The sequence below is a fragment of the Acanthaster planci genome, linkage group LG04 (assembly GCF_054643075.1).
Source record: "Acanthaster planci isolate LZ-2023a linkage group LG04, COTS_SCS, whole genome shotgun sequence".
NCBI classification, from domain to species: Eukaryota; Metazoa; Echinodermata; class Asteroidea; order Valvatida; family Acanthasteridae; genus Acanthaster; species Acanthaster planci.
Window position 1 is genome coordinate 6,869,637 of NC_141780.1, and position 13,432 is coordinate 6,883,068.

General features: G+C 42.2%; 1 long non-coding RNA gene and 1 pseudogene across 2 annotated transcripts; both read right to left on the reverse strand.

Moving 5' to 3' along the window:
- Window positions 1-1,597: 1,597 nt before the first annotated feature.
- LOC147799333 (uncharacterized) lies at window positions 1,598-5,143 on the reverse strand. Its single transcript, XR_015425066.1, has 2 exons — window positions 4,016-5,143; window positions 1,598-3,002 (listed from the first exon to the last, which is right to left on the reverse strand). It is a non-coding gene; the product is annotated as an uncharacterized LOC147799333 (long non-coding RNA).
- Window positions 5,144-9,919: 4,776 nt separating this feature from the next.
- LOC110989167 (uncharacterized) lies at window positions 9,920-13,209 on the reverse strand (annotated as a pseudogene). Its single transcript, XR_015424992.1, has 2 exons — window positions 11,835-13,209; window positions 9,920-11,328 (listed from the first exon to the last, which is right to left on the reverse strand). The product of XR_015424992.1 is annotated as an uncharacterized LOC110989167 (transcript).
- Window positions 13,210-13,432: the final 223 nt, after the last annotated feature.

Sequence of the window (13,432 nt, forward strand, 5' to 3'; positions counted from 1 at the left end):
AATGGAGGACATGCAGTCATTTATTTTTTTTAATCACTTTGGCAATATCTGTCTGCAGAACAAGGCAAAACGGCCCGTTGACGTTAGAGTTCCGCCATCAGTACACAAGGTTGGATGACTTCCTGAGTGACAAATAAGACCGGCGGTATAATCTAGGGGAAAATTGGTTGTCTGTGTTATCAAAAATGCCAATCACTGGTTTAGTTATTTTGTGAGACACAGTAAAAATAAGAGGACGATGAGCGTGCTTGAAGGATGGGTTGGTAATAACGATTTGACAGCGGTTGCAATAAATACAGCAACATGCATCCAGACTCGTCAACAAAACTGCAATACAAGGGACAAATACCCGCCAAAAATGATTATAACCCTGGGTACATGTATTTTCTTTTCGGCGGGCAACAACACATTTCAACTGTAAGCCAACACTAATGAGGGCTGGTTTCGAGAACAAGTTAGTCGCATACTATAGAAGTTTCACGCCCAACACCTACCTGGCATGATGATCAGGGTTATGCTGCTCAGATAACATCTTTTTGCCTCATCTTGCACCAGTTCGTCATTGACGTTTTAGCTCTTATAATGTTCTTCATTCAGTGTGTCGTTATCCAGAATTCGCACATTTTAGTTTCCATCCACTGGATAGCATACATGACCATTTGCTCTGTCGCATTGCGTATTAAGATTTTGTGCTTTGGTGCGTTAGCGTGACATTCATGTATAACCTTGTCTTTGTATCGGAGAGTTTTATGGCAATTTGCCACACGCCGCCTGATGTACGTCGTCCAGCAAAATAATTAAGCTTGCCTAGCTGACTTCATAACACCGCATTTACAAATTCTGTATCTTGAGTGTTTGAGAGCCTCTGACATGACATTCCCTGTCTTGCTTTTCACGGCCAAAGGAGCTATACCTTAACGACCAACGAGCTTCACGCATGACCAACGTTATTGTGTGCAAATGCATACTGCTGTGCACGTAGCGCGTTGTAATCCGAAGTGCTAACCATCATAGGCCTCTATCATTGGGCAGCCATCTTGCTTTTCTGTTATTCAAAGCAACCTAACCAAACTGAGGCTGGAAGACAAAACCGTCTGTTCCCTTTTGTCAATGTGTAAAATTGTATTACTTGTATTACTTATTACCAAGAAGGTAACAAGACGAACATTGCAGTATCATGGTAGGCTCTAAAGATGAAAGTGATCAAAGCTCCAAATTCAATGACCAGGGCAAGCACAAGGCGTACTCTGGACACCCCTCGAATTATTGTTCAAAGGTTAAAGAAGTGAATAACGTATAGCTCAGCTCGTTCCCTGAAACACTCGTCAACCCAGTCCTGATTGCCCCAGCTACAAACATTTTAGATGACGGTATTGAAGACATCTTAGTCGCACGCTTAAAAAAAAAAAAAAGCCTAAAACGTTGATAGTTTAATAGTGTATGGGATGGGACATGTACGGGGGTACCCCTCTGTCCCATTATTTTGCTGGGTATATTTCAGTCGGTGCTTTTGCACCTATGCATAACACCACGTAGCGCTGCGACTCCATATGGTTACGAAGACAGTCGTTAAATAATGCGTACATTAAAGCAAAAATTTTCCTTTTCAAGTTTATGCTTCGAGATTTTATTCAACTTCAGCATGTTAAAAAGGATGGGGTGTTAATCCATTTCAGAACTGAACGTGAATGTCCATTGAGCTGTTCAAAATTCCACATATTATACAGGTGTATAAATATACGAATGAAAATTTAAATAGGTTATAAAATACTTTAAAAGTTTGGCACTTATGTATAAGAAATGGGATACGCTTTCCGATATACTTAATTACTTTAGCAGTCATCAGATTGGTTACGCTTATTGCTTATCTGAACATTTATTTGCAAATGAATTACTTTAACTCGATTTTGCCGAAACGCGTAACCTGAAGATCAATCGATCGATGATATTTTCAGAACCTCAAAGGAAATCGGCCTTTCTGATACCTCATATGCATTGCAATCGATGCAATGGTGCCGACTCAATTTAGTGTCAAGCTGAATACCTAAGAATTGGATTTTTGGGTCTTTTCGGCCTAGCCGTTAGTTAAATAAAAAGGTTTGCTGTAACACACATACAGAGAGAGATTTCCTTAGTGCTACCGCAAGCCTTTATACTTGATTTGGGGTTGTACTGACTAGTTTTTGTCTCACTATGAAGAGTAAGATACAAGACATTATTTCGATTGGCCTGTAATTACTGAGTTGTGTATTGTAAGGGGTCTCCGCATCTCAAATAGGGAGGTACACTTCTAGCAATTTTCTCTTTATTGGTCAGACAACTTTTCAACTTTTCTCAATTGAGATAACTTTGGTATGCGACACAAGGAATCATCTGGAAATTCACGACACATTTGACCCGCTCTGATTGGATACATCGAGACACAAATTAATGAGAGGAATATTTCTTTTGAGAAAAGACCTGGTGGATTAATCAGTCTCTTGAGCAGTTATCTTGTTTTTTTCTCCTGAAAATTAAATTCAGGGGGTACAATTTTTGTGAATGTTTAATTTAGAATCCAGGTATGATACGCTAATTTATTTCAACAAAATATTTGTTTCATCAACGTGTGTTTATATACAGAGCTTTTGCAACACTGTTTAGAGAATTTGTTTTTTTTACAGAAAACTGTAGATTTATGATTATTCTTGTTAAATTCGGTCGTTGTACAATTTATTAAATATGAGACCAGCTGCGGTTTTTCTTTTCGGATAAAACAATTGCCTGAAGCGTTTCATAAACTGTGTAAAAAAAATTAAGGTTGGGATTGAGCTAAGGAGATAAGATTCCCAGTCACATTATCTTTCCAATCAATTACCAGTTACAAAAATGACCATTGGATGCCTACCATTGCGTTCATCAGTGGTTCATCAAGTGGTTTGCGATACTCAGTATGGGATGCCGCTGTTTCTCGGTAGTATCTGGTGCAAAATATCAGTTGAGCTAGTAGAAGTAGACTGTTTCTTCAAAGACAATTCGTATTAATTGAATCGGGGTGAATCTACGTTAAAATCACACCCAAAAGGTTCAGTTAAAGAAACTTCTAAAATCGGTTATCGTTATACACAAGGTATTAAATAGGAGAGTAAATAACTGTATACTTTGTTACGAGGAGTATACGGGCGATTCACAATAGTGCACCTCCAGAGTTTGCAACACGTTGGCCAATCACAACGTGTGAAATCTGTCGACCCTTTCCAAATGCTCACTGGGTCGACAGATTTTGCGCATTCTGATTGGACAACGCGTTTGCAAATTCTTGGAGGCACGCTGTTGTGAATTGCCCGTATTGTGGGTGTGAATTAAAGCATGGACATTTACTGTCATTAGGGATACGGCGAAGCAAGTCAAGAGAAATATACACATTGAGTGCACACAAACTATTAGGGTGTATCTGTTCTTCATTCATGAGTAATTCTCTATCGTCGAATTGGGACAGTAGGCATTTTGACCATTATTCACAGCTGAGACATGTCTAGAAACTTGAAAGAACATTTACGACATTTAATATTAATTGAAATGTTTGAGAGTGGTCAGGTATTCTCATAATCATACAAAATATATTTGGGCTTTTCTGTGCTTGATATTTGTGAGAAGGGGTAGTCTGCGGTAAGATTTCAAGATTGAGATCATTTCATTATGAGATCAATGATTAACGGACCGAAAGGTCATCTAGCAGTCCACATCACCCCCTCATAAGACACACACTAGCATTATTCCAGTTACTGAAGCTTAGCCTGGCAGATTTTTAATTTTCCACGTCAACTGTATGCTCTGCACGTAATTCAGGGTATAATCTCGTGACATCACTACACGTGCTCAGACGTACAAACTACATTCCATAGGTCTCAGGGAGAATACGCCAGCGGCCCATGCTTCAATTGACGCACGCGCGCATTTAGCCACATCTCACCACCCTATAAGGTTTTCACGTGATGTAACATGACGGGAAAAGGCAATAATAAAGGAAGCGTACCATGTCTTAGGAGGCGCGTTCAGTCTTGAATCTGTGTATTTCTATTGGCAGAGTGTTCAGATACTTCGTAGGTGCACACGTTTCTTCACACATCTGTGTAAATTGAACGCTGGCCGTCAAATATCATGTGACTTAAAATCCTGTATATATTTGTGGAAAAAAGTATGTGGCTATGTTAAATGCACGTGGGCGTATGGTCGGTTGTGGGTGTGTGCTATCGCAATAGTGGCTTCTAATTCTGGTCCCTAGATTACCCCGTAGAAGCCACTATAAGTAGAACACCCCCATATGAATAATAATGGCAACTTGCCACCCCCGACAGATTCGTTTTACAAATAATAATTCGTAGGTGAGTAGGAAAGAAAGTAATCGGTATCACATATCAGAGCAACAAAACCATATAACAACACCATTTGATTTTTTTCTCCCCCAACATCATGTTTAATGAGACCGAATCCACACCCCCCCCACACCAAAAGCTGGACACGCCTTTGCATGACATTAATCTAGGTCAACTGAAGAGAAAGTTTCTTTTCCACGTAGGGACGGCCTCTTAGAGATTAATTTGGACTAATTTTACAACCGTGATTATTCTAATTACTGAGTTCACGTAATGTTTACTTGCCACAAAATCATATAAAGGTTTCCTTACCGCACAAAGCTATTTTGAAGTGGTGACGTTTGTGGTTTTAAAATAGGAGAAACGTCTTTTGCCTGCGATTATCTCGAAAACGCTTCTTTTTCAAAATCCAGAAGCAAATCCCTTCATGAAAACAGCAAGGAATTGTATATACTAGGTGTATGAATTACTAACGGGGGAAGTAAAATTAATAAATCGATTCCAATATGCTAAAGTAATGCAGCATCCGCCACCTGAACGTTTTTTCCGATGTCTTCAAAATGTACTTATTCTCTAGTCGAGCCTGCAGGAGTACTTACAGAAAGCCAAGCTGTCAACTTTTCGCACAGACCTGCTCAGTGCGTGCCCCACGGGCCGACATACGTAAGGCCATGAACCACAAAATAATGAGTTTTGGGGCTGGATTTTCTTTTAATGAGTGCTTTCACGTCATACCAAGTTTCGAAACGATCGAAATAGGGACACAGACGGCACTGTCCGGCAACCCCCCCCCCGCTGTGAGATGGTCCCAAAATTCCTGGCTCTCTTAGGGTTAACGCTTACTGTGAACATTACGTACAGTAGGCTCCTGAAGGGCCATTCTCCCCTCTATGTTTTTACTCAGAGAGCCTTCAAGAGGAGAGGGACAAAGTAGGGATGGATTGGCCTTTGGCAAGGCTCTCCAGATCTGTGGTGACCCCGTCAACATCTCTATTCGTCTTGCTGGGCAGTGCTAGGTGGTTGATGACTTATTCACATTACAAGAGCTGTTAGCGACCCAACCGGAAATTATCTTCCTCTGTCACTCAGACAGACGACAGTTTAGATTAAGGGTGGAAGAAATTAGATTTCCATGAGCTTTCTTTCATCATAGACCAGGGAATCTACTGTAGGCATCATTTATACAAACTCATCTACATTGTCCACAGAGAACTACTTCCAAACAGCCGGCAAAATCAACGATATTATATTCACCGGAACTGATTACTTCTGGATAGTCCTTTGATCCTTTAGTCAAGGTTAGTAATAACTTAACTCTTCCCTTTACGAAAAAAGCTGATTGCCCACATCCCTCGCAAACGCATGCTATTTGATTTTAAAAGATTCCAAAGTGCGTTCGATTTCATAGTGGATCATGTTTTGCAAATAAGTATCGACTGCCCTGGATTTTCAATTAATGAACGGCTTCGATATTTTGTCCAACAATTCTCAACCCTCTTCGTTTGTTTTGTCTGAAACTACGGGCGGGACTCCTGTACATGTGAGCATGTACTTGTGAAATATGCCTCTCACAGGCGACTGTCGGGCTACCGAGATTAGTTAATGTCTCCCAGCCTTGCGTTAAATGTAACATGATCTTTCCTTTCATTACATTAGTTTGTATCTATGAGACAAATAAACATTTGCTTTTGGTCGGGAGTCAAGATGGTTTTCAAAAGATGCTAAAGGAACTAACTTGTTTTTGAACACTACCCCTTTCTTATGACATTTTGACTCCTATTTGATAATTATAGAGTCTAACGCTCACAGGTCACGGTCCCTGGCCTACTTAACATTATATGGGCATGCGCAATGTGTCTAATGAGTCCACACTTCATAAGAGTCGGAATAGAGCCTAAAAGTTTACCCCTGATTGCGCGCGTCTGGAACCCTTGGATAGGAAAAATAACGTGCACAAATTTTAGAATTTGTAATTTGTGTCCTTCAGTTAATACATAAAAACTCAAGTTGTAAATATAAAGGCTTTTGTCAAATGCTCGCTATAAACTTTTTAATTTATAGAAAACTGAAATATTACCCGACCTAAAAGGGAAATGTCATGCAAAAATTGACCAATCACTTCCCAAAAACTAAAATGCGTACGAAGAACAGCGCAATGCCGTGGTCTCGTACGCAGATGAACAGTTATGGAATTATGCTTTATAGGTAGTCTCTCGGCAAAAGCCAAAATAAAAACAGACCAAAACATTCTAAGGGTTTTGTAATTTATAAGGAAATAAACTTAAATTAATAACGTGCTTAAACAGTGGGCCGACTTTATCGATTTTAGTAATGCGTACGAGAAGAGGACTAGAGGGGTGTTTTGCAAAACAAACAAGGAATAATTAAAGAACATTCGTGGGAAAATTATTGACAGCAACTTTTCCATTACCCTCGCCGTATCCATGTGCCTTATCCGCGTCATAGTTGACAAACACTTCATTATTGTTTCCCTTCGTACATTAGCATTTACCACGCGGGAGGTCCCAACATTTCCCACCCAGATTGTTCAGTAATTTATTTTAGTGCATATACTTGACAGACGATGTTTTGAAAAATACAAAATATCCACATGATAAACACCCCACCTCTGTTCCTTAAAGGCGTTGGCTTCTGAAAAAGGCCACGTGCCGTTCGACGGTTCGGCTACCTTAAATTTTCACAGGTATAGGATTGACTGTTTCATTAGCGGTATAAGCGACTGCCAGCGCGCGAGCAATCAGCACGTTCTATGAAGACAAGCAGTCAGGCTATCTTTAGCTTTATTCGTTCATTTCGACGGCAGAATAATTTGCAGTGCCGGCGAAATCGAAAGGACGCTTTAGATAACGTCGCTGATAAACTGCTGGAGTCGGCAGGGAGTTAATGAGTAACAACTAATAAATTTGGGAACGGACAGACGGCACGGTTGACTAAAGTGTGCCGCTATCAGTGTCCGCTACCGCTGTCAGCGCCCGAGTGTGAAGTTATGGAGAGACCGACTTTATTTTGAACAAATCAAAACAAACAGACAAACTAACAAAATACAGCTTGCGACTGTAACTGAAGCAGACCTTTCATAAAGGGTTGATTGAAAATTCGTGTGAATGAGCAGTGTGGAAATTTAGTGACATTTGAGGCCATTATAAGCGAAGCATACGCCAAAGTTCAACATCCGTTTGATATCAGCGGACAAACTTTGCAAAGGTGCATGTTAATAACAGCATGTAGCTAGAAGACTGAAGAGGACTGCATGTACCTCTGAGTACTCAGCACAAGCTAGAAGAGTTGACAAAGTAACAGATGAAATCATCCGCAATGTATGCTATAAAGACGACAAGCGACTGGCAACAAGGTTTGTTAGGCGTTGGCTCTGGGAATAGCACAAGCGATAACTGGTCAACCGATCCCGTTAGCCGCTTACTGGAAGCAACCATCGCTTGCCTGGCTGTGTTTGGTAACGGCATGGTGATTACCGTTATGCTGCTCAGACGACGAGTGTTCAGCTCCTTCACCAATCGCCTCATCCTGCACCAGTCCGTCATTGACGCTGTGGCTTGAGTCATAATTTTCCTGCACCGTGTCATTATCAGGAGTCAGGGCATTTTGGTGTCCGGCGAGGGCAGCGTGTGTGATCGATTTCTCTGCAGCTTTGTGTTTTCAGATTTTGTGCTTGGGTGTGTGTACGTGACATCCGCGTACAACCTCGTTTTCATATCGCTGGAGCGGTGAAGCATCGTAGCATGTGCTCCACCACCAAGTTGAAGATAGCCGTGCTAACCGCCTGGGTAATAGACTGTGCTGAGAGCGTGCCTTTGCTGTTTGCTAATGAACCACACGGGGATCACTGTCAGCTGAGGACCCTTCCGCCTGTTTGGTTTTACTTATTATGCGCAATACCAATTGCACTCGAGTTCTTGCTTCCCGATGCCATCATGTCAGTGGCATGAACCGCGTCCATAACCACGAGCCTGCCTTAATGTTGAGGCCGATCTAAAAACCCAACAATCGAATTTGAAGTCACGAAACATTTAGAGCGAAATTCACGAAAGTTGAAATGTGTTCAACTCTTGCAAATTGTCGCGCAGCGCAAATATTTTGATCTGAGGTCACGGTTATTTCGCGTTTGTGTTTGCTGCTGCCCCAATTCTGCACCGTCTTTGCACGGATGAAGTTTGTTAATAGGCCAAGCGTCCTTGAATTTTCAAGTGCTAACCCGTAAGAAAATGATTAGCTGATTTTGTCCTGTTTGTAGTAGGACCTTGTCAGATAAGACATCGATTGGACAAAAAACTATCAAATATAAATGCACCAAATTTCAACACGAGCGAATTTTTTGGCGGAAATCGTTCATCATTCACATTCGCCTATATGAACTGGCTTTAATAGTGATTGTGAATTATGTCAGTGTTTTCGATATTACAATGTAGCGTTGATTAAACTGTGCGGTTCGCTCGATTAGGTTAAATGTCTACTATCTTTAACAGGACCCATGTTCTCTGTTAATTAATGCACTTGCCTATATCGGAGGCGCATCCAAGGGCGGAAGGCTTCGGCGTTCCCCCTCCAAACTTGCCATGTTTCTGAAAACATGCAACATGCTGGAGCATCCTGAGCTCTCACGAAGGGGGTAAATATAGTCCAAGCCTCCCCCCACGGGGTGCACTGTTTCTCCTCACCTCCTGCCATAAAATGTATTAAGAGTTTTGAGAACTGTACCCCCTTCTAAAGGGCTGATTTATATGTTCGAATAATCAGCGGCATAGACGGAACACAGAGCTATATATCAGGACGGCGGTGGTTTTTCAGCAATTTGAGGTGATGACACCCCGTTTGTTCTTGCATAGAGAGTCAACAAAACATTACTATATTGAACTGTTTAAAAATGATCGTAGATTTGGAGGGGGGGGAAAACCTGATCACTACAGATGACCCCCTAATTCGTTGCTGTTAATTTCAGCGAACATCCCTTTGATATTGCAGTCACTATGATACCACTGTGTATTTCTGATGTTTGATAGATATAGATATCAGAAGATTAGCCATTTAATGTATATTGTTTGAGATAATCTCGTCAACTCCTTAATTTTGTTTTTTTAATTGCAGAATATTATAAGAGCTGAGAGTCTAATGTAAATTCAAAACGCGAAAAAGGAATCGTATTAAGCAAGTTGTTCTGTAGTTCTGTAGAAGGGGAATTCGATATTCCTAAATGACGAGGAGGACCGTAGAGGGGGAAGTACTCAAATTATAGAGGGGTTTGCGAAGAAGCGGGGTCCAGATTTGATCGCACAAGATCGATCATGCCTTGGTGGCTTTACAGACTGCAGAGCGAATCGCGCATGCCGAGACAGTAAATCTTAACGAGTAAATCGGTAAGTGCTGTTAATGAGTGAAGGAGGAATGACTCTAAGTGATTCGAAAGGTACGTGACTCGGTGTCATTTTTTGCGATTAAATTCAAAGAAAAAGTTTATCAATGAAACCTGCAATAAAAGACGTAAAGTGAGTACCCAACGCCATGCACTAAAACGCAGACCGTAAAAATGCTTTGAAAAATCATTGGTATCGTGTTACTTTTTATTGTTTACAATTGAAACTGATTCCCCTTGCTTAAAGGATTTTATTTGACAAGAATGTTTTAATTAAAAGTACAAATGCAAATTATGTCAACATGCTGAAAGTTTATTTAGTCAACAAAATCCACCGCATTCCTGTCTTTGAAAACAACTGATACAATCTTCCACTCCATCCAATGTGCATCTACTGACTAACTTTAATACCAAAAGAACTTTAGCAGTATACTCCAGGTGGAACTACATATTTTGACACAAACAGCGTGCTGGCATGGGTGTCGCGGGAGGGCAATGAACTGCTTCCTCCCCGGCAAATGAAAAAGAACGAAACGAAAGCGTAAAAATACAAACGAGATAAAAATCAACTATTGCTGGAAGATACCTGCGAACTGATCCCTTCCACCGTTTATGGTTTTATCAGTCTGCAATCGATTAGTACTTCCCCAACCCAAAAAATCCTGCCTCCGGAAAAACATTCATTACTACGTGATATAGGAAAACAAATAGAAAACTTCTAGTCTATGTGAAACTCTTGCTGAAGTGGAGTCAGGTTTGTCACTGCAGACCAGGTTCGATTCCCGGCTGGGTCCACATGTGGACTGATTTTTTTCTTCAGTCCCTACTTGATTCCGTGGGTTTGACCAAGAAATTTCTTCCCTGGAGTTTTCCTCCCACCTCTAAAACTGTAACTGCTTCTTACTCTCTCTTCTCCACAGATGTGGGCAAATGTGGGTCTTTTATCGGCTGCCTGAGGCGTTCTTGTGTGCCATTGGCTGGCACCCGTTTAATATATCGTTATTGTACAGTGCATTTGAACATTACTGCATGAAATTTGCGCTTTAAAAATGAATAAATAGTTATTATCATTAAACCCTGTGTTGTTAAATACCTTTAGTATTTGTAAGATCAGAAAAGGATTTTTGATCATTCATATAGATGTAAGTGGTAAGGAATTTATAGCTGAAGCTTACAAATGAATCTGAATTCACGCAAGTACATGTACATGCAACACATAAAGCACTTATCAAATTAACAAACAGCTTCAAAGCCAGTGCAATGTTGTACTTTTGTTTATATGTCTGCCGTCCGTCGATTACTTTTGATCAGTTGAAGTCTCGACAGGAGCACCAGCTAGCGCTGATTCCATCAGCTTATTCATCTCCTGCAGGTAGCTCAAGAAGCTTGCGACACCTTCCGCTTGCGCGTCTGGTTCAGTGTCCAGTGACGAGGTAGCATCTCCTTGGGTGTCCAGGCCATCAGGTGCCGCAGCAGTCTCGCTGGTGTCATCTAATACAGGTGCGTCGTTGAGGAACGCGGCATCCTGCAGCAGGTCAGCCTTTCGAGATTCTTGGCAACTGTCAGACTTGGCACCATCAAACTCTATTTGGGTGAGAAACAGTGCGTTGAAGAGATAAACATAATGTGTTTAACAATGCGGAATTACAAGATGCCGTTGAGTGTGACAACCTACGGGGTCTGTCTATTACGGCCAGCATTTTCTCCTTAATCAACCCATTTCTAAAGACTGCCATTTGTACCACGTTTTCAACTCATCGAATTCATTTTTTTCCCGTTTTGTGAAAGTTTTAAATTTCACAGTCTTCAATTAGAACACTAGTTATTATATATTTCGATGCCGTCGCCGGCTTTTGTCTCATTAAAAAAGAAACAAAAAAATTACGGATGTTTTGCTCTGCATCGACGTGTATCTGTAACCCGAGTAGGCTTATGGGTATTTCTCACAAGCCCTCGAATAGAAATTAGACTAGAGTACTTATGTATAAGTACAATCAGTGCAGGGCAAAATAAAGTGACATCTCCTAAACTCAAAATACATCTTGAAAAATAAATCAACAAAATAGTGAAATCCATCTGGTCAGTTTTACCTCCAGACTTCCTTTTGGCCGTTTCCAAGTGGCATTCACAGAGGGACTTAGGTAGAGCCTGTGTGGAAATCGGTCCCGCCATTCCATCTATATCTGGACCCCTATGACCATGAACTTGGGGTGAAAGCGGCGGTGGGTTGTCCTCCTGCTCTGCAATGTAAAGCCGTCCTCTTGGTGTGTCGATGCTGCATACGGACTCCATCGACCCGTAGTGATCGGCTCTCTTCAACTCTGGGATACCAGTGCAGTTTTCATTCAGAGCGTTTGAGACCTGACCTACAGACGCACTGTTGTTTTCATTTTCTGCCACCAGGACAGCGGTCCTGCTTGTTGCGGGCACACATCTGTACCTGGAAGTGGAAGCGACTCCCGCATGTGCTGGCTTTGGTTCTCTCGTGGTCAGAACACCCATGGTGGGTGTAATAGGCTTGATGATTACAGGGTTGTGATTGAGAGGTAGCATTTGTACAGGCGGTTTTGAACGGTGGGGAGCACATGGACCTAGTCCCGAGGACTGTGCTTTCAATCTCACGGAAGTAGGTGCTACTGGGGCTGTCAATTGGGATTCTAGGAAAGAAGGTCTGTGTGTTCGAACTTCGCCGTTGAGAATCGTTACAGCTACTGGAAATGTCGGCCATGTCTTTCCGTTTAGCACTACGACTTTCTTCGCTGGAGATTGAGAGATCTCGCAGGGCTTTTCCTCTAACCCCATCGCCGACACCAAACTGGCCATTCTTCCCAGCACGTTCTGGTTGTAGTCCCCCCATGGAGAGCTGCAGCTCTCCCCTGCCGTCGATACACCCGTAAAGCGGGGGGAGCCTCGGGTCAGCCGCCAACGCAAGCGGTCGGAGCTCCACCTGACTCGACCCGTCAGCGTGCTGGCTGGCCTTTAACACGCTGGCAACACCGAGCACGAAATGCACGGTGCGGTATGCCTGGTGCCCGGCTCCTGAGGGAGTCATTTCCTCCGAGACCTTGGTGGGCCTACGACAACACGAACTTCCTAAACCGCGGCTTGCTCGTTGATTAGCCTGGTGGCTTCCCCTTATGTCTAACGGCTGGACTTCACAACTTTTGACCCTGCCGATTTGGGTTGCACTTTCCTGACGTTGCTCCGCGATGGACAACACACCGCCGTCCGCCACTCTGACTGAGAGGGTAACGAAGGATTCCTGTGGATTCCCGGACACACTCATCTCGTTCTCTGTCCTCAATCGTTTGGTCGTCAGTTTTCTGTGTTTAAAGACGTCTGCTCTTCCATCAGTTGACGCTGCCGTTTGAGACAGATACCTTCACCCGACACACTCGTCGCTAAGGGCCGGTCGAACTGCTGGCTTTGTGTAGAGGCAGTTGACAGAAATGAAATGATCTGTACCCATTATGAGTGTTTGTCTGTGAATTGGAGTCACATTTCGTGATATGAATTTGCCGTAAGTTAGCTTCTGAAACAAAATCGAAAGCAGTAAAGAGAGAAAATCATCACTGGCAAAGAGTCGGCAGTAGAAAAGACTCGACCATCAGTACACGTTGTACATCCAAAATAGGCAGAGGCAACGTGATTATCGACAATAATGATGCAAAAAGTACAGCTTAATACG